This window comes from Phyllobates terribilis, unplaced genomic scaffold (genome assembly GCF_046119375.1).
Source record: "Phyllobates terribilis strain yellow unplaced genomic scaffold, ASM4611937v1 Scaffold_40__1_contigs__length_11209783, whole genome shotgun sequence".
Classification (NCBI taxonomy): Eukaryota; Metazoa; Chordata; class Amphibia; order Anura; family Dendrobatidae; genus Phyllobates; species Phyllobates terribilis.
The window spans coordinates 7,582,295-7,608,094 of NW_027362800.1; the positions used below are offsets into that span (position 1 = coordinate 7,582,295).

The 25,800-nt window shown below is 44.4% G+C and overlaps 17 non-coding genes across 17 annotated transcripts; all 17 read right to left on the reverse strand.

Annotated features, from left to right (window-relative positions):
• Positions 1-800: 800 nt before the first annotated feature.
• Positions 801-991, reverse strand: LOC141189191 (U2 spliceosomal RNA). Its single transcript, XR_012263258.1, has one exon. It is a non-coding gene; the product is annotated as a U2 spliceosomal RNA (small nuclear RNA).
• Positions 992-2,113: 1,122 nt separating this feature from the next.
• Positions 2,114-2,304, reverse strand: LOC141189192 (U2 spliceosomal RNA). Its single transcript, XR_012263259.1, has one exon. It is a non-coding gene; the product is annotated as a U2 spliceosomal RNA (small nuclear RNA).
• A 1,121-nt stretch (positions 2,305-3,425) lies between these two features.
• LOC141185559 (U2 spliceosomal RNA) lies at positions 3,426-3,616 on the reverse strand. The gene has a single exon (XR_012260211.1). It is a non-coding gene; the product is annotated as a U2 spliceosomal RNA (small nuclear RNA).
• A 1,122-nt stretch (positions 3,617-4,738) lies between these two features.
• LOC141189193 (U2 spliceosomal RNA) lies at positions 4,739-4,929 on the reverse strand. The gene has a single exon (XR_012263260.1). It is a non-coding gene; the product is annotated as a U2 spliceosomal RNA (small nuclear RNA).
• Positions 4,930-6,049: 1,120 nt separating this feature from the next.
• On the reverse strand, positions 6,050-6,240 carry LOC141189194 (U2 spliceosomal RNA). Its single transcript, XR_012263261.1, has one exon. It is a non-coding gene; the product is annotated as a U2 spliceosomal RNA (small nuclear RNA).
• Positions 6,241-7,364: 1,124 nt separating this feature from the next.
• Positions 7,365-7,555, reverse strand: LOC141189195 (U2 spliceosomal RNA). The gene has a single exon (XR_012263262.1). It is a non-coding gene; the product is annotated as a U2 spliceosomal RNA (small nuclear RNA).
• Positions 7,556-8,676: 1,121 nt separating this feature from the next.
• LOC141189196 (U2 spliceosomal RNA) lies at positions 8,677-8,867 on the reverse strand. The gene has a single exon (XR_012263263.1). It is a non-coding gene; the product is annotated as a U2 spliceosomal RNA (small nuclear RNA).
• Positions 8,868-9,987: 1,120 nt separating this feature from the next.
• LOC141189197 (U2 spliceosomal RNA) lies at positions 9,988-10,178 on the reverse strand. The gene has a single exon (XR_012263264.1). It is a non-coding gene; the product is annotated as a U2 spliceosomal RNA (small nuclear RNA).
• Positions 10,179-11,303: 1,125 nt separating this feature from the next.
• LOC141189198 (U2 spliceosomal RNA) lies at positions 11,304-11,494 on the reverse strand. The gene has a single exon (XR_012263265.1). It is a non-coding gene; the product is annotated as a U2 spliceosomal RNA (small nuclear RNA).
• A 1,121-nt stretch (positions 11,495-12,615) lies between these two features.
• On the reverse strand, positions 12,616-12,806 carry LOC141189200 (U2 spliceosomal RNA). Its single transcript, XR_012263267.1, has one exon. It is a non-coding gene; the product is annotated as a U2 spliceosomal RNA (small nuclear RNA).
• Positions 12,807-13,930: 1,124 nt separating this feature from the next.
• LOC141189201 (U2 spliceosomal RNA) lies at positions 13,931-14,121 on the reverse strand. Its single transcript, XR_012263268.1, has one exon. It is a non-coding gene; the product is annotated as a U2 spliceosomal RNA (small nuclear RNA).
• Positions 14,122-15,242: 1,121 nt separating this feature from the next.
• LOC141185359 (U2 spliceosomal RNA) lies at positions 15,243-15,433 on the reverse strand. Its single transcript, XR_012260029.1, has one exon. It is a non-coding gene; the product is annotated as a U2 spliceosomal RNA (small nuclear RNA).
• Positions 15,434-16,555: 1,122 nt separating this feature from the next.
• Positions 16,556-16,746, reverse strand: LOC141189202 (U2 spliceosomal RNA). The gene has a single exon (XR_012263269.1). It is a non-coding gene; the product is annotated as a U2 spliceosomal RNA (small nuclear RNA).
• A 1,120-nt stretch (positions 16,747-17,866) lies between these two features.
• Positions 17,867-18,057, reverse strand: LOC141189203 (U2 spliceosomal RNA). The gene has a single exon (XR_012263270.1). It is a non-coding gene; the product is annotated as a U2 spliceosomal RNA (small nuclear RNA).
• Positions 18,058-19,179: 1,122 nt separating this feature from the next.
• LOC141184247 (U2 spliceosomal RNA) lies at positions 19,180-19,370 on the reverse strand. The gene has a single exon (XR_012259021.1). It is a non-coding gene; the product is annotated as a U2 spliceosomal RNA (small nuclear RNA).
• A 1,118-nt stretch (positions 19,371-20,488) lies between these two features.
• LOC141189204 (U2 spliceosomal RNA) lies at positions 20,489-20,679 on the reverse strand. Its single transcript, XR_012263271.1, has one exon. It is a non-coding gene; the product is annotated as a U2 spliceosomal RNA (small nuclear RNA).
• A 1,120-nt stretch (positions 20,680-21,799) lies between these two features.
• LOC141185855 (U2 spliceosomal RNA) lies at positions 21,800-21,987 on the reverse strand. Its single transcript, XR_012260457.1, has one exon. It is a non-coding gene; the product is annotated as a U2 spliceosomal RNA (small nuclear RNA).
• Between the last annotated feature and the right edge of the window lie 3,813 nt (positions 21,988-25,800).

Genomic DNA, 25,800 nt, shown 5'->3' on the forward strand with positions numbered 1-25,800 from the left:
TCTCCTGCTGCTGCTGCTGCTGGCTGTCCAGCAGCAGACTGAAGGTGGCTGCTGCTGTGCGCAGGTATATAAAGGCTCAGAGCCTATTATGACACGCGCAGCCAGCGTTCCATTGCCACATTCCGTCTACTGCAGGCGGGATACCTGGATGGCTGAATGTCACTGAGAAGCTCACAGAGACCGCCATAAGCAACAGTTTAAAAGAATGCCACAGACTAATCAACCAAACTTTTTGGGTTGGTTTCTCTTTTATAGTCTGCAGGCATTAAATGAAAGAAGTCAGTGTTCCAGCAGAGGGAGACAACGTTTCAGAAAAGGCATTGTAGCAAACCAAAAAAGAAATTTTAAGCGCAGCAGAGTAACCAGCTCACATACCTGTTAGCTCAGGTGAGTTTAAAAGGCTGCTGTTGATAACAAGGGCATTTGCTAAATAGATGGTGTGTGTGCAACAATATACTGAAAGGTCAATTATATTGTGCAGCTTATCTCACCACCTGTAGTTATTTAGGTGAAAGCTCCAAAATGCTTGCCTAATATGTCTGTTTATCCAAAAGGAAGTATAGAGGGAGAGCTAGATAGATAGCATTGCATTACATTACATTACATGGCAATGCAATGCACAGTTGCTGAAGTTGAACCAAAATGAGCTTGTCATCTGGCTTCTGCAACTTTTAACATGAAAAATCCAATGAGGAGAAGAAAAGCAAAGCCAAAGAGTCCATCCCAAAATCCGACAAACAAGCAAAATGAACAAAAAGCATTGAATTCAATTCTTTCTGATTTTAGAAACTGCATTAAAGAAGGGGTGCACCGGTCCTGGAGATACTGCAATACCAGGTCAATGCGTGGAGTGGACAGAGCAAGCTCTTTTTCCATCTCCCTGTTCTAAAAATCCATTTAATATATGGTCCCCAGATAGGGGACGTATCAGATATTAAACTGATAAGAACAGATACTACACTTGATCTTAGCCAAAAGGCCGAGAAGCGATAACCAGAATTGGTTTCCGACTACGGTGCCACCCAAGGATTCTGAAAAGTCCATTTGTGGAGATGGCCACCTGGACTCCCGTTAAGAAGACATGCTGTCAACCTCTAGATCCCTCACATGCCTGCACTTTTCGGCTTGCTGCTGCTGCAATCCACGCGTTTTAGATCTGCATAACTCCACCTCTTTTAGCACAGTACCCTCAACCCCCGGCTGTTCCCACCCGCCTCAACACCGTTGGAAGGGAGGAGAACCAATTAAGGCGGGGGGGGGGGGTGGAACGAGCAGCTGTCTACCCTTAGCAGGAGGGTTGCTGATTAATTACCTCTCCTGCTGCTGCTGCTGCTGGCTGTCCAGCAGCAGACTGAAGGTGGCTGCTGCTGTGCGCAGGTATATAAAGGCTCAGAGCCTATTATGACACGCGCAGCCAGCGTTCCATTGCCACATTCCGTCTACTGCAGGCGGGATACCTGGATGGCTGAATGTCACTGAGAAGCTCACAGAGACCGCCATAAGCAACAGTTTAAAAGAATGCCACAGACTAATCAACCAAACTTTTTGGGTTGGTTTCTCTTTTATAGTCTGCAGGCATTAAATGAAAGAAGTCAGTGTTCCAGCAGAGGGAGACAACGTTTCAGAAAAGGCATTGTAGCAAACCAAAAAAGAAATTTTAAGCGCAGCAGAGTAACCAGCTCACATACCTGTTAGCTCAGGTGAGTTTAAAAGGCTGCTGTTGATAACAAGGGCATTTGCTAAATAGATGGTGTGTGTGCAACAATATACTGAAAGGTCAATTATATTGTGCAGCTTATCTCACCACCTGTAGTTATTTAGGTGAAAGCTCCAAAATGCTTGCCTAATATGTCTGTTTATCCAAAAGGAAGTATAGAGGGAGAGCTAGATAGATAGCATTGCATTACATTACATTACATGGCAATGCAATGCACAGTTGCTGAAGTTGAACCAAAATGAGCTTGTCATCTGGCTTCTGCAACTTTTAACATGAAAAATCCAATGAGGAGAAGAAAAGCAAAGCCAAAGAGTCCATCCCAAAATCCGACAAACAAGCAAAATGAACAAAAAGCATTGAATTCAATTCTTTCTGATTTTAGAAACTGCATTAAAGAAGGGGTGCACCGGTCCTGGAGATACTGCAATACCAGGTCAATGCGTGGAGTGGACAGAGCAAGCTCTTTTTCCATCTCCCTGTTCTAAAAATCCATTTAATATATGGTCCCCAGATAGGGGACGTATCAGATATTAAACTGATAAGAACAGATACTACACTTGATCTTAGCCAAAAGGCCGAGAAGCGATAACCAGAATTGGTTTCCGACTACGGTGCCACCCAAGGATTCTGAAAAGTCCATTTGTGGAGATGGCCACCTGGACTCCCGTTAAGAAGACATGCTGTCAACCTCTAGATCCCTCACATGCCTGCACTTTTCGGCTTGCTGCTGCTGCAATCCACGCGTTTTAGATCTGCATAACTCCACCTCTTTTAGCACAGTACCCTCAACCCCCGGCTGTTCCCACCCGCCTCAACACCGTTGGAAGGGAGGAGAACCAATTAAGGCGGGGGGGGGGGTGGAACGAGCAGCTGTCTACCCTTAGCAGGAGGGTTGCTGATTAATTACCTCTCCTGCTGCTGCTGCTGCTGGCTGTCCAGCAGCAGACTGAAGGTGGCTGCTGCTGTGCGCAGGTATATAAAGGCTCAGAGCCTATTATGACACGCGCAGCCAGCGTTCCATTGCCACATTCCGTCTACTGCAGGCGGGATACCTGGATGGCTGAATGTCACTGAGAAGCTCACAGAGACCGCCATAAGCAACAGTTTAAAAGAATGCCACAGACTAATCAACCAAACTTTTTGGGTTGGTTTCTCTTTTATAGTCTGCAGGCATTAAATGAAAGAAGTCAGTGTTCCAGCAGAGGGAGACAACGTTTCAGAAAAGGCATTGTAGCAAACCAAAAAAGAAATTTTAAGCGCAGCAGAGTAACCAGCTCACATACCTGTTAGCTCAGGTGAGTTTAAAAGGCTGCTGTTGATAACAAGGGCATTTGCTAAATAGATGGTGTGTGTGCAACAATATACTGAAAGGTCAATTATATTGTGCAGCTTATCTCACCACCTGTAGTTATTTAGGTGAAAGCTCCAAAATGCTTGCCTAATATGTCTGTTTATCCAAAAGGAAGTATAGAGGGAGAGCTAGATAGATAGCATTGCATTACATTACATTACATGGCAATGCAATGCACAGTTGCTGAAGTTGAACCAAAATGAGCTTGTCATCTGGCTTCTGCAACTTTTAACATGAAAAATCCAATGAGGAGAAGAAAAGCAAAGCCAAAGAGTCCATCCCAAAATCCGACAAACAAGCAAAATGAACAAAAAGCATTGAATTCAATTCTTTCTGATTTTAGAAACTGCATTAAAGAAGGGGTGCACCGGTCCTGGAGATACTGCAATACCAGGTCAATGCGTGGAGTGGACAGAGCAAGCTCTTTTTCCATCTCCCTGTTCTAAAAATCCATATAATATATGGTCCCCAGATAGGGGACGTATCAGATATTAAACTGATAAGAACAGATACTACACTTGAGCTTAGCCAAAAGGCCGAGAAGCGATAACCAGAATTGGTTTCCGACTACGGTGCCACCCAAGGATTCTGAAAAGTCCATTTGTGGAGATGGCCACCTGGACTCCCGTTAAGAAGACATGCTGTCAACCTCTAGATCCCTCACATGCCTGCACTTTTCGGCTTGCTGCTGCTGCAATCCACGCGTTTTAGATCTGCATAACTCCACCTCTTTTAGCACAGTACCCTCAACCCCCGGCTGTTCCCACCCGCCTCAACACCGTTGGAAGGGAGGAGAACCAATTAAGGCGGGGGGGGGGGGTGGAACGAGCAGCTGTCTACCCTTAGCAGGAGGGTTGCTGATTAATTACCTCTCCTGCTGCTGCTGCTGCTGGCTGTCCAGCAGCAGACTGAAGGTGGCTGCTGCTGTGCGCAGGTATATAAAGGCTCAGAGCCTATTATGACACGCGCAGCCAGCGTTCCATTGCCACATTCCGTCTACTGCAGGCGGGATACCTGGATGGCTGAATGTCACTGAGAAGCTCACAGAGACCGCCATAAGCAACAGTTTAAAAGAATGCCACAGACTAATCAACCAAACTTTTTGGGTTGGTTTCTCTTTTATAGTCTGCAGGCATTAAATGAAAGAAGTCAGTGTTCCAGCAGAGGGAGACAACGTTTCAGAAAAGGCATTGTAGCAAACCAAAAAAGAAATTTTAAGCGCAGCAGAGTAACCAGCTCACATACCTGTTAGCTCAGGTGAGTTTAAAAGGCTGCTGTTGATAACAAGGGCATTTGCTAAATAGATGGTGTGTGTGCAACAATATACTGAAAGGTCAATTACATTGTGCAGCTTATCTCACCACCTGTAGTTATTTAGGTGAAAGCTCCAAAATGCTTGCCTAATATGTCTGTTTATCCAAAAGGAAGTATAGAGGGAGAGCTAGATAGATAGCATTGCATTACATTACATTACATGGCAATGCAATGCACAGTTGCTGAAGTTGAACCAAAATGAGCTTGTCATCTGGCTTCTGCAACTTTTAACATGAAAAATCCAATGAGGAGAAGAAAAGCAAAGCCAAAGAGTCCATCCCAAAATCCGACAAACAAGCAAAATGAACAAAAAGCATTGAATTCAATTCTTTCTGATTTTAGAAACTGCATTAAAGAAGGGGTGCACCGGTCCTGGAGATACTGCAATACCAGGTCAATGCGTGGAGTGGACAGAGCAAGCTCTTTTTCCATCTCCCTGTTCTAAAAATCCATTTAATATATGGTCCCCAGATAGGGGACGTATCAGATATTAAACTGATAAGAACAGATACTACACTTGATCTTAGCCAAAAGGCCGAGAAGCGATAACCAGAATTGGTTTCCGACTACGGTGCCACCCAAGGATTCTGAAAAGTCCATTTGTGGAGATGGCCACCTGGACTCCCGTTAAGAAGACATGCTGTCAACCTCTAGATCCCTCACATGCCTGCACTTTTCGGCTTGCTGCTGCTGCAATCCACGCGTTTTAGATCTGCATAACTCCACCTCTTTTAGCACAGTACCCTCAACCCCCGGCTGTTCCCACCCGCCTCAACACCGTTGGAAGGGAGGAGAACCAATTAAGGCGGGGGGGGGGTGGAACGAGCAGCTGTCTACCCTTAGCAGGAGGGTTGCTGATTAATTACCTCTCCTGCTGCTGCTGCTGCTGGCTGTCCAGCAGCAGACTGAAGGTGGCTGCTGCTGTGCGCAGGTATATAAAGGCTCAGAGCCTATTATGACACGCGCAGCCAGCGTTCCATTGCCACATTCCGTCTACTGCAGGCGGGATACCTGGATGGCTGAATGTCACTGAGAAGCTCACAGAGACCGCCATAAGCAACAGTTTAAAAGAATGCCACAGACTAATCAACCAAACTTTTTGGGTTGGTTTCTCTTTTATAGTCTGCAGGCATTAAATGAAAGAAGTCAGTGTTCCAGCAGAGGGAGACAACGTTTCAGAAAAGGCATTGTAGCAAACCAAAAAAGAAATTTTAAGCGCAGCAGAGTAACCAGCTCACATACCTGTTAGCTCAGGTGAGTTTAAAAGGCTGCTGTTGATAACAAGGGCATTTGCTAAATAGATGGTGTGTGTGCAACAATATACTGAAAGGTCAATTATATTGTGCAGCTTATCTCACCACCTGTAGTTATTTAGGTGAAAGCTCCAAAATGCTTGCCTAATATGTCTGTTTATCCAAAAGGAAGTATAGAGGGAGAGCTAGATAGATAGCATTGCATTACATTACATTACATGGCAATGCAATGCACAGTTGCTGAAGTTGAACCAAAATGAGCTTGTCATCTGGCTTCTGCAACTTTTAACATGAAAAATCCAATGAGGAGAAGAAAAGCAAAGCCAAAGAGTCCATCCCAAAATCCGACAAACAAGCAAAATGAACAAAAAGCATTGAATTCAATTCTTTCTGATTTTAGAAACTGCATTAAAGAAGGGGTGCACCGGTCCTGGAGATACTGCAATACCAGGTCAATGCGTGGAGTGGACAGAGCAAGCTCTTTTTCCATCTCCCTGTTCTAAAAATCCATTTAATATATGGTCCCCAGATAGGGGACGTATCAGATATTAAACTGATAAGAACAGATACTACACTTGATCTTAGCCAAAAGGCCGAGAAGCGATAACCAGAATTGGTTTCCGACTACGGTGCCACCCAAGGATTCTGAAAAGTCCATTTGTGGAGATGGCCACCTGGACTCCCGTTAAGAAGACATGCTGTCAACCTCTAGATCCCTCACATGCCTGCACTTTTCGGCTTGCTGCTGCTGCAATCCACGCGTTTTAGATCTGCATAACTCCACCTCTTTTAGCACAGTACCCTCAACCCCCGGCTGTTCCCACCCGCCTCAACACTGTTGGAAGGGAGGAGAACCAATTAAGGCGGGGGGGGGGGGGGTGGAACGAGCAGCTGTCTACCCTTAGCAGGAGGGTTGCTGATTAATTACCTCTCCTGCTGCTGCTGCTGCTGGCTGTCCAGCAGCAGACTGAAGGTGGCTGCTGCTGTGCGCAGGTATATAAAGGCTCAGAGCCTATTATGACACGCGCAGCCAGCGTTCCATTGCCACATTCCGTCTACTGCAGGCGGGATACCTGGATGGCTGAATGTCACTGAGAAGCTCACAGAGACCGCCATAAGCAACAGTTTAAAAGAATGCCACAGACTAATCAACCAAACTTTTTGGGTTGGTTTCTCTTTTATAGTCTGCAGGCATTAAATGAAAGAAGTCAGTGTTCCAGCAGAGGGAGACAACGTTTCAGAAAAGGCATTGTAGCAAACCAAAAAAGAAATTTTAAGCGCAGCAGAGTAACCAGCTCACATACCTGTTAGCTCAGGTGAGTTTAAAAGGCTGCTGTTGATAACAAGGGCATTTGCTAAATAGATGGTGTGTGTGCAACAATATACTGAAAGGTCAATTATATTGTGCAGCTTATCTCACCACCTGTAGTTATTTAGGTGAAAGCTCCAAAATGCTTGCCTAATATGTCTGTTTATCCAAAAGGAAGTATAGAGGGAGAGCTAGATAGATAGCATTGCATTACATTACATTACATGGCAATGCAAAGCACAGTTGCTGAAGTTGAACCAAAATGAGCTTGTCATCTGGCTTCTGCAACTTTTAACATGAAAAATCCAATGAGGAGAAGAAAAGCAAAGCCAAAGAGTCCATCCCAAAATCCGACAAACAAGCAAAATGATCAAAAAGCATTGAATTCAATTCTTTCTGATTTTAGAAACTGCATTAAAGAAGGGGTGCACCGGTCCTGGAGATACTGCAATACCAGGTCAATGCGTGGAGTGGACAGAGCAAGCTCTTTTTCCATCTCCCTGTTCTAAAAATCCATTTAATATATGGTCCCCAGATAGGGGACGTATCAGATATTAAACTGATAAGAACAGATACTACACTTGATCTTAGCCAAAAGGCCGAGAAGCGATAACCAGAATTGGTTTCCGACTACGGTGCCACCCAAGGATTCTGAAAAGTCCATTTGTGGAGATGGCCACCTGGACTCCCGTTAAGAAGACATGCTGTCAACCTCTAGATCCCTCACATGCCTGCACTTTTCGGCTTGCTGCTGCTGCAATCCACGCGTTTTAGATCTGCATAACTCCACCTCTTTTAGCACAGTACCCTCAACCCCCGGCTGTTCCCACCCGCCTCAACACCGTTGGAAGGGAGGAGAACCAATTAAGGCGGGGGGTGGGGTGGAACGAGCAGCTGTCTACCCTTAGCAGGAGGGTTGCTGATTAATTACCTCTCCTGCTGCTGCTGCTGCTGGCTGTCCAGCAGCAGACTGAAGGTGGCTGCTGCTGTGCGCAGGTATATAAAGGCTCAGAGCCTATTATGACACGCGCAGCCAGCGTTCCATTGCCACATTCCGTCTACTGCAGGCGGGATACCTGGATGGCTGAATGTCACTGAGAAGCTCACAGAGACCGCCATAAGCAACAGTTTAAAAGAATGCCACAGACTAATCAACCAAACTTTTTGGGTTGGTTTCTCTTTTATAGTCTGCAGGCATTAAATGAAAGAAGTCAGTGTTCCAGCAGAGGGAGACAACGTTTCAGAAAAGGCATTGTAGCAAACCAAAAAAGAAATTTTAAGCGCAGCAGAGTAACCAGCTCACATACCTGTTAGCTCAGGTGAGTTTAAAAGGCTGCTGTTGATAACAAGGGCATTTGCTAAATAGATGGTGTGTGTGCAACAATATACTGAAAGGTCAATTACATTGTGCAGCTTATCTCACCACCTGTAGTTATTTAGGTGAAAGCTCCAAAATGCTTGCCTAATATGTCTGTTTATCCAAAAGGAAGTATAGAGGGAGAGCTAGATAGATAGCATTGCATTACATTACATTACATGGCAATGCAATGCACAGTTGCTGAAGTTGAACCAAAATGAGCTTGTCATCTGGCTTCTGCAACTTTTAACATGAAAAATCCAATGAGGAGAAGAAAAGCAAAGCCAAAGAGTCCATCCCAAAATCCGACAAACAAGCAAAATGAACAAAAAGCATTGAATTCAATTCTTTCTGATTTTAGAAACTGCATTAAAGAAGGGGTGCACCGGTCCTGGAGATACTGCAATACCAGGTCAATGCGTGGAGTGGACAGAGCAAGCTCTTTTTCCATCTCCCTGTTCTAAAAATCCATTTAATATATGGTCCCCAGATAGGGGACGTATCAGATATTAAACTGATAAGAACAGATACTACACTTGATCTTAGCCAAAAGGCCGAGAAGCGATAACCAGAATTGGTTTCCGACTACGGTGCCACCCAAGGATTCTGAAAAGTCCATTTGTGGAGATGGCCACCTGGACTCCCGTTAAGAAGACATGCTGTCAACCTCTAGATCCCTCACATGCCTGCACTTTTCGGCTTGCTGCTGCTGCAATCCACGCGTTTTAGATCTGCATAACTCCACCTCTTTTAGCACAGTACCCTCAACCCCCGGCTGTTCCCACCCGCCTCAACACCGTTGGAAGGGAGGAGAACCAATTAAGGCGGGGGGGGGGTGGAACGAGCAGCTGTCTACCCTTAGCAGGAGGGTTGCTGATTAATTACCTCTCCTGCTGCTGCTGCTGCTGGCTGTCCAGCAGCAGACTGAAGGTGGCTGCTGCTGTGCGCAGGTATATAAAGGCTCAGAGCCTATTATGACACGCGCAGCCAGCGTTCCATTGCCACATTCCGTCTACTGCAGGCGGGATACCTGGATGGCTGAATGTCACTGAGAAGCTCACAGAGACCGCCATAAGCAACAGTTTAAAAGAATGCCACAGACTAATCAACCAAACTTTTTGGGTTGGTTTCTCTTTTATAGTCTGCAGGCATTAAATGAAAGAAGTCAGTGTTCCAGCAGAGGGAGACAACGTTTCAGAAAAGGCATTGTAGCAAACCAAAAAAGAAATTTTAAGCGCAGCAGAGTAACCAGCTCACATACCTGTTAGCTCAGGTGAGTTTAAAAGGCTGCTGTTGATAACAAGGGCATTTGCTAAATAGATGGTGTGTGTGCAACAATATACTGAAAGGTCAATTATATTGTGCAGCTTATCTCACCACCTGTAGTTATTTAGGTGAAAGCTCCAAAATGCTTGCCTAATATGTCTGTTTATCCAAAAGGAAGTATAGAGGGAGAGCTAGATAGATAGCATTGCATTACATTACATTACATGGCAATGCAATGCACAGTTGCTGAAGTTGAACCAAAATGAGCTTGTCATCTGGCTTCTGCAACTTTTAACATGAAAAATCCAATGAGGAGAAGAAAAGCAAAGCCAAAGAGTCCATCCCAAAATCCGACAAACAAGCAAAATGAACAAAAAGCATTGAATTCAATTCTTTCTGATTTTAGAAACTGCATTAAAGAAGGGGTGCACCGGTCCTGGAGATACTGCAATACCAGGTCAATGCGTGGAGTGGACAGAGCAAGCTCTTTTTCCATCTCCCTGTTCTAAAAATCCATTTAATATATGGTCCCCAGATAGGGGACGTATCAGATATTAAACTGATAAGAACAGATACTACACTTGATCTTAGCCAAAAGGCCGAGAAGCGATAACCAGAATTGGTTTCCGACTACGGTGCCACCCAAGGATTCTGAAAAGTCCATTTGTGGAGATGGCCACCTGGACTCCCGTTAAGAAGACATGCTGTCAACCTCTAGATCCCTCACATGCCTGCACTTTTCGGCTTGCTGCTGCTGCAATCCACGCGTTTTAGATCTGCATAACTCCACCTCTTTTAGCACAGTACCCTCAACCCCCGGCTGTTCCCACCCGCCTCAACACTGTTGGAAGGGAGGAGAACCAATTAAGGCGGGGGGGGGGGGGGGTGGAACGAGCAGCTGTCTACCCTTAGCAGGAGGGTTGCTGATTAATTACCTCTCCTGCTGCTGCTGCTGCTGGCTGTCCAGCAGCAGACTGAAGGTGGCTGCTGCTGTGCGCAGGTATATAAAGGCTCAGAGCCTATTATGACACGCGCAGCCAGCGTTCCATTGCCACATTCCGTCTACTGCAGGCGGGATACCTGGATGGCTGAATGTCACTGAGAAGCTCACAGAGACCGACATAAGCAACAGTTTAAAAGAATGCCACAGACTAATCAACCAAACTTTTTGGGTTGGTTTCTCTTTTATAGTCTGCAGGCATTAAATGAAAGAAGTCAGTGTTCCAGCAGAGGGAGACAACGTTTCAGAAAAGGCATTGTAGCAAACCAAAAAAGAAATTTTAAGCGCAGCAGAGTAACCAGCTCACATACCTGTTAGCTCAGGTGAGTTTAAAAGGCTGCTGTTGATAACAAGGGCATTTGCTAAATAGATGGTGTGTGTGCAACAATATACTGAAAGGTCAATTATATTGTGCAGCTTATCTCACCACCTGTAGTTATTTAGGTGAAAGCTCCAAAATGCTTGCCTAATATGTCTGTTTATCCAAAAGGAAGTATAGAGGGAGAGCTAGATAGATAGCATTGCATTACATTACATTACATGGCAATGCAAAGCACAGTTGCTGAAGTTGAACCAAAATGAGCTTGTCATCTGGCTTCTGCAACTTTTAACATGAAAAATCCAATGAGGAGAAGAAAAGCAAAGCCAAAGAGTCCATCCCAAAATCCGACAAACAAGCAAAATGATCAAAAAGCATTGAATTCAATTCTTTCTGATTTTAGAAACTGCATTAAAGAAGGGGTGCACCGGTCCTGGAGATACTGCAATACCAGGTCAATGCGTGGAGTGGACAGAGCAAGCTCTTTTTCCATCTCCCTGTTCTAAAAATCCATTTAATATATGGTCCCCAGATAGGGGACGTATCAGATATTAAACTGATAAGAACAGATACTACACTTGATCTTAGCCAAAAGGCCGAGAAGCGATAACCAGAATTGGTTTCCGACTACGGTGCCACCCAAGGATTCTGAAAAGTCCATTTGTGGAGATGGCCACCTGGACTCCCGTTAAGAAGACATGCTGTCAACCTCTAGATCCCTCACATGCCTGCACTTTTCGGCTTGCTGCTGCTGCAATCCACGCGTTTTAGATCTGCATAACTCCACCTCTTTTAGCACAGTACCCTCAACCCCCGGCTGTTCCCACCCGCCTCAACACCGTTGGAAGGGAGGAGAACCAATTAAGGCGGGGGGGGGGGTGGAACGAGCAGCTGTCTACCCTTAGCAGGAGGGTTGCTGATTAATTACCTCTCCTGCTGCTGCTGCTGCTGGCTGTCCAGCAGCAGACTGAAGGTGGCTGCTGCTGTGCGCAGGTATATAAAGGCTCAGAGCCTATTATGACACGCGCAGCCAGCGTTCCATTGCCACATTCCGTCTACTGCAGGCGGGATACCTGGATGGCTGAATGTCACTGAGAAGCTCACAGAGACCGCCATAAGCAACAGTTTAAAAGAATGCCACAGACTAATCAACCAAACTTTTTGGGTTGGTTTCTCTTTTATAGTCTGCAGGCATTAAATGAAAGAAGTCAGTGTTCCAGCAGAGGGAGACAACGTTTCAGAAAAGGCATTGTAGCAAACCAAAAAAGAAATTTTAAGCGCAGCAGAGTAACCAGCTCACATACCTGTTAGCTCAGGTGAGTTTAAAAGGCTGCTGTTGATAACAAGGGCATTTGCTAAATAGATGGTGTGTGTGCAACAATATACTGAAAGGTCAATTACATTGTGCAGCTTATCTCACCACCTGTAGTTATTTAGGTGAAAGCTCCAAAATGCTTGCCTAATATGTCTGTTTATCCAAAAGGAAGTATAGAGGGAGAGCTAGATAGATAGCATTGCATTACATTACATTACATGGCAATGCAATGCACAGTTGCTGAAGTTGAACCAAAATGAGCTTGTCATCTGGCTTCTGCAACTTTTAACATGAAAAATCCAATGAGGAGAAGAAAAGCAAAGCCAAAGAGTCCATCCCAAAATCCGACAAACAAGCAAAATGAACAAAAAGCATTGAATTCAATTCTTTCTGATTTTAGAAACTGCATTAAAGAAGGGGTGCACCGGTCCTGGAGATACTGCAATACCAGGTCAATGCGTGGAGTGGACAGAGCAAGCTCTTTTTCCATCTCCCTGTTCTAAAAATCCATTTAATATATGGTCCCCAGATAGGGGACGTATCAGATATTAAACTGATAAGAACAGATACTACACTTGATCTTAGCCAAAAGGCCGAGAAGCGATAACCAGAATTGGTTTCTGACTACGGTGCCACCCAAGGATTCTGAAAAGTCCATTTGTGGAGATGGCCACCTGGACTCCCGTTAAGAAGACATGCTGTCAACCTCTAGATCCCTCACATGCCTGCACTTTTCGGCTTGCTGCTGCTGCAATCCATGCGTTTTAGATCTGCATAACTCCACCTCTTTTAGCACAGTACCCTCAACCCCCGGCTGTTCCCACCCGCCTCAACACCGTTGGAAGGGAGGAGAACCAATTAAGGCGGGGGGGGGGGGGGTGGAACGAGCAGCTGTCTACCCTTAGCAGGAGGGTTGCTGATTAATTACCTCTCCTGCTGCTGCTGCTGCTGGCTGTCCAGCAGCAGACTGAAGGTGGCTGCTGCTGTGCGCAGGTATATAAAGGCTCAGAGCCTATTATGACACGCGCAGCCAGCGTTCCATTGCCACATTCCGTCTACTGCAGGCGGGATACCTGGATGGCTGAATGTCACTGAGAAGCTCACAGAGACCGCCATAAGCAACAGTTTAAAAGAATGCCACAGACTAATCAACCAAACTTTTTGGGTTGGTTTCTCTTTTATAGTCTGCAGGCATTAAATGAAAGAAGTCAGTGTTCCAGCAGAGGGAGACAACGTTTCAGAAAAGGCATTGTAGCAAACCAAAAAAGAAATTTTAAGCGCAGCAGAGTAACCAGCTCATATACCTGTTAGCTCAGGTGAGTTTAAAAGGCTGCTGTTGATAACAAGGGCATTTGCTAAATAGATGGTGTGTGTGCAACAATATACTGAAAGGTCAATTATATTGTGCAGCTTATCTCACCACCTGTAGTTATTTAGTTGAAAGCTCCAAAATGCTTGCCTACTATGTCTGTTTATCCAAAAGGAAGTCTAGAGGGAGAGCTAGATAGATAGCATTGCATTACATTACATTACATGGCAATGCAATGCACAGTTGCTGAAGTTGAACCAAAATGAGCTTGTCATCTGGCTTCTGCAACTTTTAACATGAAAAATCCAATGAGGAGAAGAAAAGCAAAGCCAAAGAGTCCATCCCAAAATCCGACAAACAAGCAAAATGAACAAAAAGCATTGAATTCAATTCTTTCTGATTTTAGAAACTGCATTAAAGAAGGGGTGCACCGGTCCTGGAGATACTGCAATACCAGGTCAATGCGTGGAGTGGACAGAGCAAGCTCTTTTTCCATCTCCCTGTTCTAAAAATCCATTTAATATATGGTCCCCAGATAGGGGACGTATCAGATATTAAACTGATAAGAACAGATACTACACTTGATCTTAGCCAAAAGGCCGAGAAGCGATAACCAGAATTGGTTTCCGACTACGGTGCCACCCAAGGATTCTGAAAAGTCCATTTGTGGAGATGGCCACCTGGACTCCCGTTAAGAAGACATGCTGTCAACCTCTAGATCCCTCACATGCCTGCACTTTTCGGCTTGCTGCTGCTGCAATCCACGCGTTTTAGATCTGCATAACTCCACCTCTTTTAGCACAGTACCCTCAACCCCCGGCTGTTCCCACCCGCCTCAACACCGTTGGAAGGGAGGAGAACCAATTAAGGCGGGGGGGGGGGTGGAACGAGCAGCTGTCTACCCTTAGCAGGAGGGTTGCTGATTAATTACCTCTCCTGCTGCTGCTGCTGCTGGCTGTCCAGCAGCAGACTGAAGGTGGCTGCTGCTGTGCGCAGGTATATAAAGGCTCAGAGCCTATTATGACACGCGCAGCCAGCGTTCCATTGCCACATTCCGTCTACTGCAGGCGGGATACCTGGATGGCTGAATGTCACTGAGAAGCTCACAGAGACCGCCATAAGCAACAGTTTAAAAGAATGCCACAGACTAATCAACCAAACTTTTTGGGTTGGTTTCTCTTTTATAGTCTGCAGGCATTAAATGAAAGAAGTCAGTGTTCCAGCAGAGGGAGACAACGTTTCAGAAAAGGCATTGTAGCAAACCAAAAAAGAAATTTTAAGCGCAGCAGAGTAACCAGCTCACATACCTGTTAGCTCAGGTGAGTTTAAAAGGCTGCTGTTGATAACAAGGGCATTTGCTAAATAGATGGTGTGTGTGCAACAATATACTGAAAGGTCAATTATATTGTGCAGCTTATCTCACCACCTGTAGTTATTTAGGTGAAAGCTCCAAAATGCTTGCCTAATATGTCTGTTTATCCAAAAGGAAGTATAGAGGGAGAGCTAGATAGATAGCATTGCATTACATTACATTACATGGCAATGCAATGCACAGTTGCTGAAGTTGAACCAAAATGAGCTTGTCATCTGGCTTCTGCAACTTTTAACATGAAAAATCCAATGAGGAGAAGAAAAGCAAAGCCAAAGAGTCCATCCCAAAATCCGACAAACAAGCAAAATGAACAAAAAGCATTGAATTCAATTCTTTCTGATTTTAGAAACTGCATTAACGAAGGGGTGCACCGGTCCTGGAGATACTGCAATACCAGGTCAATGCGTTGAGTGGACAGAGCAAGCTCTTTTTCCATCTCCCTGTTCTAAAAATCCATTTAATATATGGTCCCCAGATAGGGGACGTATCAGATATTAAACTGATAAGAACAGATACTACACTTGATCTTAGCCAAAAGGCCGAGAAGCGATAACCAGAATTGGTTTCCGACTACGGTGCCACCCAAGGATTCTGAAAAGTCCATTTGTGGAGATGGCCACCTGGACTCCCGTTAAGAAGACATGCTGTCAACCTCTAGATCCCTCACATGCCTGCACTTTTTGGCTTGCTGCTGCTGCAATCCACGCGTTTTAGATCTGCATAACTCCACCTCTTTTAGCACAGTACCCTCAACCCCCGGCTGTTCCCACCCGCCTCAACACCGTTGGAATGGAGGAGAACCAATTAAGGCGGGGGGGGGGGGTGGAACGAGCAGCTGTCTACCCTTAGCAGGAGGGTTGCTGATTAATTACCTCTCCTGCTGCTGCTGCTGCTGGCTGTCCAGCAGCAGACTGAAGGTGGCTGCTGCTGTGCGCAGGTATATAAAGGCTCAGAGCCTATTATGACACGCGCAGCCAGCGTTCCATTGCCACATTCCGTCTACTGCAGGCGGGATACCTGGATGGCTGAATGTCACTGAGAAGCTCACAGAGACCGCCATAAGCAACAGTTTAAAAGAATGCCACAGACTAATCAACCAAACTTTTTGGGTTGGTTTCTCTTTTATAGTCTGCAGGCATTAAATGAAAGAAGTCAGTGTTCCAGCAGAGGGAGACAACGTTTCAGAAAAGGCATTGTAGCAAACCAAAAAAGAAATTTTAAGCGCAGCAGAGTAACCAGCTCACATACCTGTTAGCTCAGGTGAGTTTAAAAGGCTGCTGTTGATAACAAGGGCATTTGCTAAATAGATGGTGTGTGTGCAACAATATACTGAAAGGTCAATTATATTGTGCAGCTTATCTCACCACCTGTAGTTATTTAGGTGAAAGCTCCAAAATGCTTGCCTAATATGTCTGTTTATCCAAAAGGAAGTATAGAGGGAGAGCTAGATAGATAGCATTGCATTACATTACATTACATGGCAATGCAATGCACAGTTGCTGAAGTTGAACCAAAATGAGCTTGTCATCTGGCTTCTGCAACTTTTAACATGAAAAATCCAATGAGGAGAAGAAAAGCAAAGCCAAAGAGTCCATCCCAAAATCCGACAAACAAGCAAAATGAACAAAAAGCATTGAATTCAATTCTTTCTGATTTTAGAAACTGCATTAAAGAAGGGGTGCACCGGTCCTGGAGATACTGCAATACCAGGTCAATGCGTGGAGTGGACAGAGCAAGCTCTTTTTCCATCTCCCTGTTCTAAAAATCCATTTAATATATGGTCCCCAGATAGGGGACGTATCAGATATTAAACTGATAAGAACAGATACTACACTTGATCTTAGCCAAAAGGCCGAGAAGCGATAACCAGAATTGGTTTCCGACTACGGTGCCACCCAAGGATTCTGAAAAGTCCATTTGTGGAGATGGCCACCTGGACTCCCGTTAAGAAGACATGCTGTCAACCTCTAGATCCCTCACATGCCTGCACTTTTCGGCTTGCTGCTGCTGCAATCCACGCGTTTTAGATCTGCATAACTCCACCTCTTTTAGCACAGTACCCTCAACCCCCGGCTGTTCCCACCCGCCTCAACACCGTTGGAAGGGAGGAGAACCAATTAAGGCGGGGGGGGGGTGGAACGAGCAGCTGTCTACCCTTAGCAGGAGGGTTGCTGATTAATTACCTCTCCTGCTGCTGCTGCTGCTGGCTGTCCAGCAGCAGACTGAAGGTGGCTGCTGCTGTGCGCAGGTATATAAAGGCTCAGAGCCTATTATGACACGCGCAGCCAGCGTTCCATTGCCACATTCCGTCTACTGCAGGCGGGATACCTGGATGGCTGAATGTCACTGAGAAGCTCACAGAGACCGCCATAAGCAACAGTTTAAAAGAATGCCACAGACTAATCAACCAAACTTTTTGGGTTGGTTTCTCTTTTATAGTCTGCAGGCATTAAATGAAAGAAGTCAGTGTTCCAGCAGAGGGAGACAACGTTTCAGAAAAGGCATTGTAGCAAACCAAAAAAGAAATTTTAAGCGCAGCAGAGTAACCAGCTCACATACCTGTTAGCTCAGGTGAGTTTAAAAGGCTGCTGTTGATAACAAGGGCATTTGCTAAATAGATGGTGTGTGTGCAACAATATACTGAAAGGTCAATTATATTGTGCAGCTTATCTCACCACCTGTAGTTATTTAGGTGAAAGCTCCAAAATGCTTGCCTAATATGTCTGTTTATCCAAAAGGAAGTATAGAGGGAGAGCTAGATAGATAGCATTGCATTACATTACATTACATGGCAATGCAATGCACAGTTGCTGAAGTTGAACCAAAATGAGCTTGTCATCTGGCTTCTGCAACTTTTAACATGAAAAATCCAATGAGGAGAAGAAAAGCAAAGCCAAAGAGTCCATCCCAAAATCCGACAAACAAGCAAAATGAACAAAAAGCATTGAATTCAATTCTTTCTGATTTTAGAAATTGCATTAAAGAAGGGGTGCACCGGTCCTGGAGATACTGCAATACCAGGTCAATGCGTGGAGTGGACAGAGCAAGCTCTTTTTCCATCTCCCTGTTCTAAAAATCCATTTAATATATGGTCCCCAGATAGGGGACGTATCAGATATTAAACTGATAAGAACAGATACTACACTTGATCTTAGCCAAAAGGCCGAGAAGCGATAACCAGAATTGGTTTCCGACTACGGTGCCACCCAAGGATTCTGAAAAGTCCATTTGTGGAGATGGCCACCTGGACTCCCGTTAAGAAGACATGCTGTCAACCTCTAGATCCCTCACATGCCTGCACTTTTCGGCTTGCTGCTGCTGCAATCCACGCGTTTTAGATCTGCATAACTCCACCTCTTTTAGCACAGTACCCTCAACCCCCGGCTGTTCCCACCCGCCTCAACACCGTTGGAAGGGAGGAGAACCAATTAAGGCGGGGGGGGGGGGTGGAACGAGCAGCTGTCTACCCTTAGCAGGAGGGTTGCTGATTAATTACCTCTCCTGCTGCTGCTGCTGCTGGCTGTCCAGCAGCAGACTGAAGGTGGCTGCTGCTGTGCGCAGGTATATAAAGGCTCAGAGCCTATTATGACACGCGCAGCCAGCGTTCCATTGCCACATTCCGTCTACTGCAGGCGGGATACCTGGATGGCTGAATGTCACTGAGAAGCTCACAGAGACCGCCATAAGCAACAGTTTAAAAGAATGCCACAGACTAATCAACCAAACTTTTTGGGTTGGTTTCTCTTTTATAGTCTGCAGGCATTAAATGAAAGAAGTCAGTGTTCCAGCAGAGGGAGACAACGTTTCAGAAAAGGCATTGTAGCAAACCAAAAAAGAAATTTTAAGCGCAGCAGAGTAACCAGCTCACATACCTGTTAGCTCAGGTGAGTTTAAAAGGCTGCTGTTGATAACAAGGGCATTTGCTAAATAGATGGTGTGTGTGCAACAATATACTGAAAGGTCAATTATATTGTGCAGCTTATCTCACCACCTGTAGTTATTTAGGTGAAAGCTCCAAAATGCTTGCCTAATATGTCTGTTTATCCAAAAGGAAGTATAGAGGGAGAGCTAGATAGATAGCATTGCATTACATTACATTACATGGCAATGCAATGCACAGTTGCTGAAGTTGAACCAAAATGAGCTTGTCATCTGGCTTCTGCAACTTTTAACATGAAAAATCCAATGAGGAGAAGAAAAGCAAAGCCAAAGAGTCCATCCCAAAATCCGACAAACAAGCAAAATGAACAAAAAGCATTGAATTCAATTCTTTCTGATTTTAGAAATTGCATTAAAGAAGGGGTGCACCAGTCCTGGAGATACTGCAATACCAGGTCAATGCGTGGAGTGGACAGAGCAAGCTCTTTTTCCATCTCCCTGTTCTAAAAATCCATTTAATATATGGTCCCCAGATAGGGGACGTATCAGATATTAAACTGATAAGAACAGATACTACACTTGATCTTAGCCAAAAGGCCGAGAAGCGATAACCAGAATTGGTTTCCGACTACGGTGCCACCCAAGGATTCTGAAAAGTCCATTTGTGGAGATGGCCACCTGGACTCCCGTTAAGAAGACATGCTGTCAACCTCTAGATCCCTCACATGCCTGCACTTTTCGGCTTGCTGCTGCTGCAATCCACGCGTTTTAGATCTGCATAACTCCACCTCTTTTAGCACAGTACCCTCAACCCCCGGCTGTTCCCACCCGCCTCAACACCGCTGGAAGGGAGGAGAACCAATTAAGGCGGGGGGGGTGGAACGAGCAGCTGTCTACCCTTAGCAGGAGGGTTGCTGATTAATTACCTCTCCTGCTGCTGCTGCTGCTGGCTGTCCAGCAGCAGACTGAAGGTGGCTGCTGCTGTGCGCAGGTATATAAAGGCTCAGAGCCTATTATGACACGCGCAGCCAGCGTTCCATTGCCACATTCCGTCTACTGCAGGCGGGATACCTGGATGGCTGAATGTCACTGAGAAGCTCACAGAGACCGCCATAAGCAACAGTTTAAAAGAATGCCACAGACTAATCAACCAAACTTTTTGGGTTGGTTTCTCTTTTATAGTCTGCAGGCATTAAATGAAAGAAGTCAGTGTTCCAGCAGAGGGAGACAACGTTTCAGAAAAGGCATTGTAGCAAACCAAAAAAGAAATTTTAAGCGCAGCAGAGTAACCAGCTCACATACCTGTTAGCTCAGGTGAGTTTAAAAGGCTGCTGTTGATAACAAGGGCATTTGCTAAATAGATGGTGTGTGTGCAACAATATACTGAAAGGTCAATTATATTGTGCAGCTTATCTCACCACCTGTAGTTATTTAGGTGAAAGCTCCAAAATGCTTGCCTAATATGTCTGTTTATCCAAAAGGAAGTATAGAGGGAGAGCTAGATAGATAGCATTGCATTACATTACATTACATGGCAATGCAATGCACAGTTGCTGAAGTTGAACCAAAATGAGCTTGTCATCTGGCTTCTGCAACTTTTAACATGAAAAATCCAATGAGGAGAAGAAAAGCAAAGCCAAAGAGTCCATCCCAAAATCCGACAAACAAGCAAAATGAACAAAAAGCATTGAATTCAATTCTTTCTGATTTTAGAAACTGCATTAAAGAAGGGGTGCACCGGTCCTGGAGATACTGCAATACCAGGTCAATGCGTGGAGTGGACAGAGCAAGCTCTTTTTCCATCTCCCTGTTCTAAAAATCCATTTAATATATGGTCCCCAGATAGGGGACGTATCAGATATTAAACTGATAAGAACAGATACTACACTTGATCTTAGCCAAAAGGCCGAGAAGCGATAACCAGAATTGGTTTCCGACTACGGTGCCACCCAAGGATTCTGAAAAGTCCATTTGTGGAGATGGCCACCTGGACTCCCGTTAAGAAGACATGCTGTCAACCTCTAGATCCCTCACATGCCTGCACTTTTCGGCTTGCTGCTGCTGCAATCCACGCGTTTTAGATCTGCATAACTCCACCTCTTTTAGCACAGTACCCTCAACCCCCGGCTGTTCCCACCCGCCTCAACACCGTTGGAAGGGAGGAGAACCAATTAAGGCGGGGGGGGGGTGGAACGAGCAGCTGTCTACCCTTAGCAGGAGGGTTGCTGATTAATTACCTCTCCTGCTGCTGCTGCTGCTGGCTGTCCAGCAGCAGACTGAAGGTGGCTGCTGCTGTGCGCAGGTATATAAAGGCTCAGAGCCTATTATGACACGCGCAGCCAGCGTTCCATTGCCACATTCCGTCTACTGCAGGCGGGATACCTGGATGGCTGAATGTCACTGAGAAGCTCACAGAGACCGCCATAAGCAACAGTTTAAAAGAATGCCACAGACTAATCAACCAAACTTTTTGGGTTGGTTTCTCTTTTATAGTCTGCAGGCATTAAATGAAAGAAGTCAGTGTTCCAGCAGAGGGAGACAACGTTTCAGAAAAGGCATTGTAGCAAACCAAAAAAGAAATTTTAAGCGCAGCAGAGTAACCAGCTCACATACCTGTTAGCTCAGGTGAGTTTAAAAGGCTGCTGTTGATAACAAGGGCATTTGCTAAATAGATGGTGTGTGTGCAACAATATACTGAAAGGTCAATTACATTGTGCAGCTTATCTCACCACCTGTAGTTATTTAGGTGAAAGCTCCAAAATGCTTGCCTAATATGTCTGTTTATCCAAAAGGAAGTATAGAGGGAGAGCTAGATAGATAGCATTGCATTACATTACATTACATGGCAATGCAATGCACAGTTGCTGAAGTTGAACCAAAATGAGCTTGTCATCTGGCTTCTGCAACTTTTAACATGAAAAATCCAATGAGGAGAAGAAAAGCAAAGCCAAAGAGTCCATCCCAAAATCCGACAAACAAGCAAAATGAACAAAAAGCATTGAATTCAATTCTTTCTGATTTTAGAAACTGCATTAAAGAAGGGGTGCACCGGTCCTGGAGATACTGCAATACCAGGTCAATGCGTGGAATGGACAGAGCAAGCTCTTTTTCCATCTCCCTGTTCTAAAAATCCATTTAATATATGGTCCCCAGATAGGGGACGTATCAGATATTAAACTGATAAGAACAGATTTTTTTTTTTTTTTTTTTTTAAACCAAATCAGATAGGCCGGAGCATAAGCTCAATCAATTCGACTTACAAAAGCCTTTCATTGACACTTAGCCTTTCATCACACTTGGTATATAATCAAAAATAAAACCAAACCTTATCATCCGGTACATTATACACTACTAATTAAACTTTACCAAAAACCTCCACTTTTTAAACTTCCAGATCCCTTCAGCATCTATAATACTTCCACGTTCCTGATCCCAGAGGTATATTACATACATACGTGACAGAATCAATCTCAAACATTCATTAACTGACATTTTCTTACTTTTAAAAACTAACAAATTCCTCGCATCCCACAAACTTTCAATTACACACACCACCAACAACCATAAAATCCTATCCTTAATTCTACTACATGCACCCATCCCAAACATAGCAAGTTTCCAATTAACATACTTTACACCCACCAATTCCTTGCAAAGTCCCCCTATACCCTTCCATACATCATATGCAAAATCACAATCCCATACCATATGTCTAACATGCTCTCTCAAACCACATCCATCCCTCGGGCATACCTCAGATTTAACTAAATCCCTCTTCTTTTGCACATCTCTAACAGGCAAAATGTCATGCAATATCATCCAAGCGATATCTCTCTGTCTGTTAGTCACACCATCTATACTTAATTTTCTCCACATCTCGGTTACTTCCTCCCCTCTCAACCCATTGATATTACATACCACCTCACGCTCACGCACCATCCTAATGACTTTCTTCTTTTGCCTAAAATCACTCATGTTAACGGACAACAAATCATACTTCCTTACAAAATTCTCAACACAACCATACCATACAGGACACTTAAAAGCAACAGGCACTCTAGCATCCCTTTTGACCCACTTTAAGCCATAAAGCATCCATCCAGCCGAATACTTCATCATATAAGCACACTTATTACTTTTCCCTAGAACCACCACCACCATTTTCACGTAACTAATCCCTAAAAAGAAATCAATATTTGGAAAATCCAAACCACCATTTACACATAACTTATAGACATATTCCCGTTTCAATTTCTCCATGCGACTTCCCCAAAGAAAATTAAAGATAAATTTCTCAGTTTTCCTAATTTTCTTAAAAGCAGCAGGATATACATTCGCAACAAACAACAAAATAGGCAAAATAACCGCCTTAACAATCAGAACTTTCCCAGTCAGAGTTAATTCTCTCATTCGCCAAAAATTCAACTTGCGCACCACTCTCACCCCACAATCTTCCCAACTCTCATTTCCTTTCAAATCATCATTAAACTTAATCCCAAGCACCTTTATTGCACCATCCTCACACCTCACACCATCCATCCGTACATTCCTCTCACCAAAACATTTAAAGGAACTCTTAGTCCAATTGACCTTAAAAGCTGAGACACTACAAAACAAACTTAATATCAACCTTGCCCTACTCATCGCAGCCATATTCCCACTCACAATCACTACATCATCCATGTAACCTAGAATTCTCACATCCTTTCCATTACTCCCAGGAATCATCACACCTCTCATAACCTTATCCTTCCTAACCATACACATCAACACTTCAATCACATTAATAAACAAAAAAGGGGACATAGGGCACCCCTGACGCACTCCTGATTTAATTCTCACTTTCTCACTCAACCACCCATTCACCAAAAATTCACTTGAAACATTACAATACAAACTCCTAACACAGTTTACAAAATTCCTGGAATAACCCATCTTAGACAAAACCTTAAACATAAAGCTATGTGACACACGGTCAAAAGCTTTTTCAAAATCAACCGAAAACAACAAACATTTCTGCTTACGACTCATACAATCCCCAATCACATCACGCAACAACACCAAATTTTCAGTCATACTTCTCCCAGGCACTGCACACACTTGATCTTCATCCACCACACCGCCAATCACTTCCCGCATCCGGCTAGCCAACAATTTACTAAACACCTTATAGTCTGCATTCAAAAGGGTGATTGGCCTCCAATTCCCCAAATCCTTTTTATCACCTTTCTTATGAACCAAAACCACCACCCCATCTCTCATAGATTCACTCAACATATTCTCCGTGAACATATACTGGCACACCTCCAATAAGTCATTTCCCATCGTGTCCCATTCCTTAACATATAACTCCACGGGCAGTCCATCCTTCCCAGGTGTTTTATTCTTACTCGCAGACATCACCACTTTTTTAACTTCATCCAACACAATTACATCATCCAATATTTCACGTTCATCCTCACCCAAACAACCTTCTAAACACCCCAAAGCATCAGTCAACATCCTATCATCAACCCATTTTTCCCCATACAACTCCTTATAAAACAACACCACCTCCTGCATCACATCCTTCCCACTCACACACACCCCATCACCATTCACCACCTCATCCATATCTACTTTCTTCCCAAAAACTTTTTTGAAAAAAAACCTTGTGCATTTCTCATTTTTCTCCAAATGTTCAATCTTAGAACGGTAAATAATTTCTTTCCCTTTACCCTCAATATATTTCTTAATCTCTTCTTTCACTTGACACATCAAAACATCCACATCCACTCCAATCATCCTTAACTTCCTCAGCCACTCCAGTCTAGAGCTTAAATCATTAAATTTTGCTCTATTCATTGCTGCTTTCCTCCTGCCCCTTTTTCTAAAGAAAAAAACAATCTCACTCTTCATCCAGTCCCACCACTCAAGCACATTCCTGAAATCACTTTTTTTATCCCTCCACCTAACATACATTCGCCTAAAATCACGCATGATCCTATTATCTTCCAGCAAACGCACATTAAGTTTCCACACGCCACCACCATATACAAAAGAAATCTTACCTTCTAGACGTGCCCTCAAACACACATGGTCAGAGAAGGGAACATCTTCCTGCTGGAAATTCCTACAAATAACATTTTGTGAAGAAAAGAAGATACGGTCTATTCTAGACTCTATGCCTCCCCTGTCGGCCTTATAGGTCGCAGGAGGTGGATTACCTAAAAAAACTTCCGCAGCATCCTGTAAGGAAAAATCCGCCACAAGACTCTTGAGTCTTTTACCTGTAACATCCATCTTATCCCCCTCCGTCACACAATTGAAATCTCCAACAAAAATTATTGGCATTTTGCCAGATAGAAAAAAACATAATTTCTCAAAAATTTCCAGCCTCTCCCCTTTATCTATTGGTGCATACATATTTACCACCCTCACCCTCCACCCCCTACAATTTAACTCACATATTACACACCTCCCCGCCTCCACCACCATGTAACTTTCTATCTTAACACTATAACCCTTCACCAAAACACCTACCCCACAATTTTTATTACATACAGAACCAGACCACACACTTTGACCTAAAGGCCATGCATTTTCACTTAAGGGATCGGAGATCCCACACTCCTGGACACAGTATACGTCCGCATCCAAGTTGCTCAAGTAGTCCAAAATTGCCACTCTTCTCGACTCAGATTTAATCAGCCGAACATTTAGCGACAAGATGCTGAGAGCAACTTGGGCACCCATCTATTAATTTGATGTGGCAGGTCACGACAACATGCCCACCTGTACATCATCCTAACCCTTCTGGGGGTAGGACGCTGGACGTGCAGATATCGTAGTTTGTGCCTTCCCCCAAAAAAGACACATCTTGGGGATCGGATGCAGTAGGGTACACCCGGGCTGGACTCACACTGCAGTCACTTAAAGGGGAAAAGGATGGTTCAGTTTTCTTCTTTTTCTTCACTGAAGCGCCTCCATCTTCATCTGAACTATAATCCCGCCGCTGGGGGTCAAAGTCCCCCTGACCTTCCTCCTCCTCAAGGTCAGA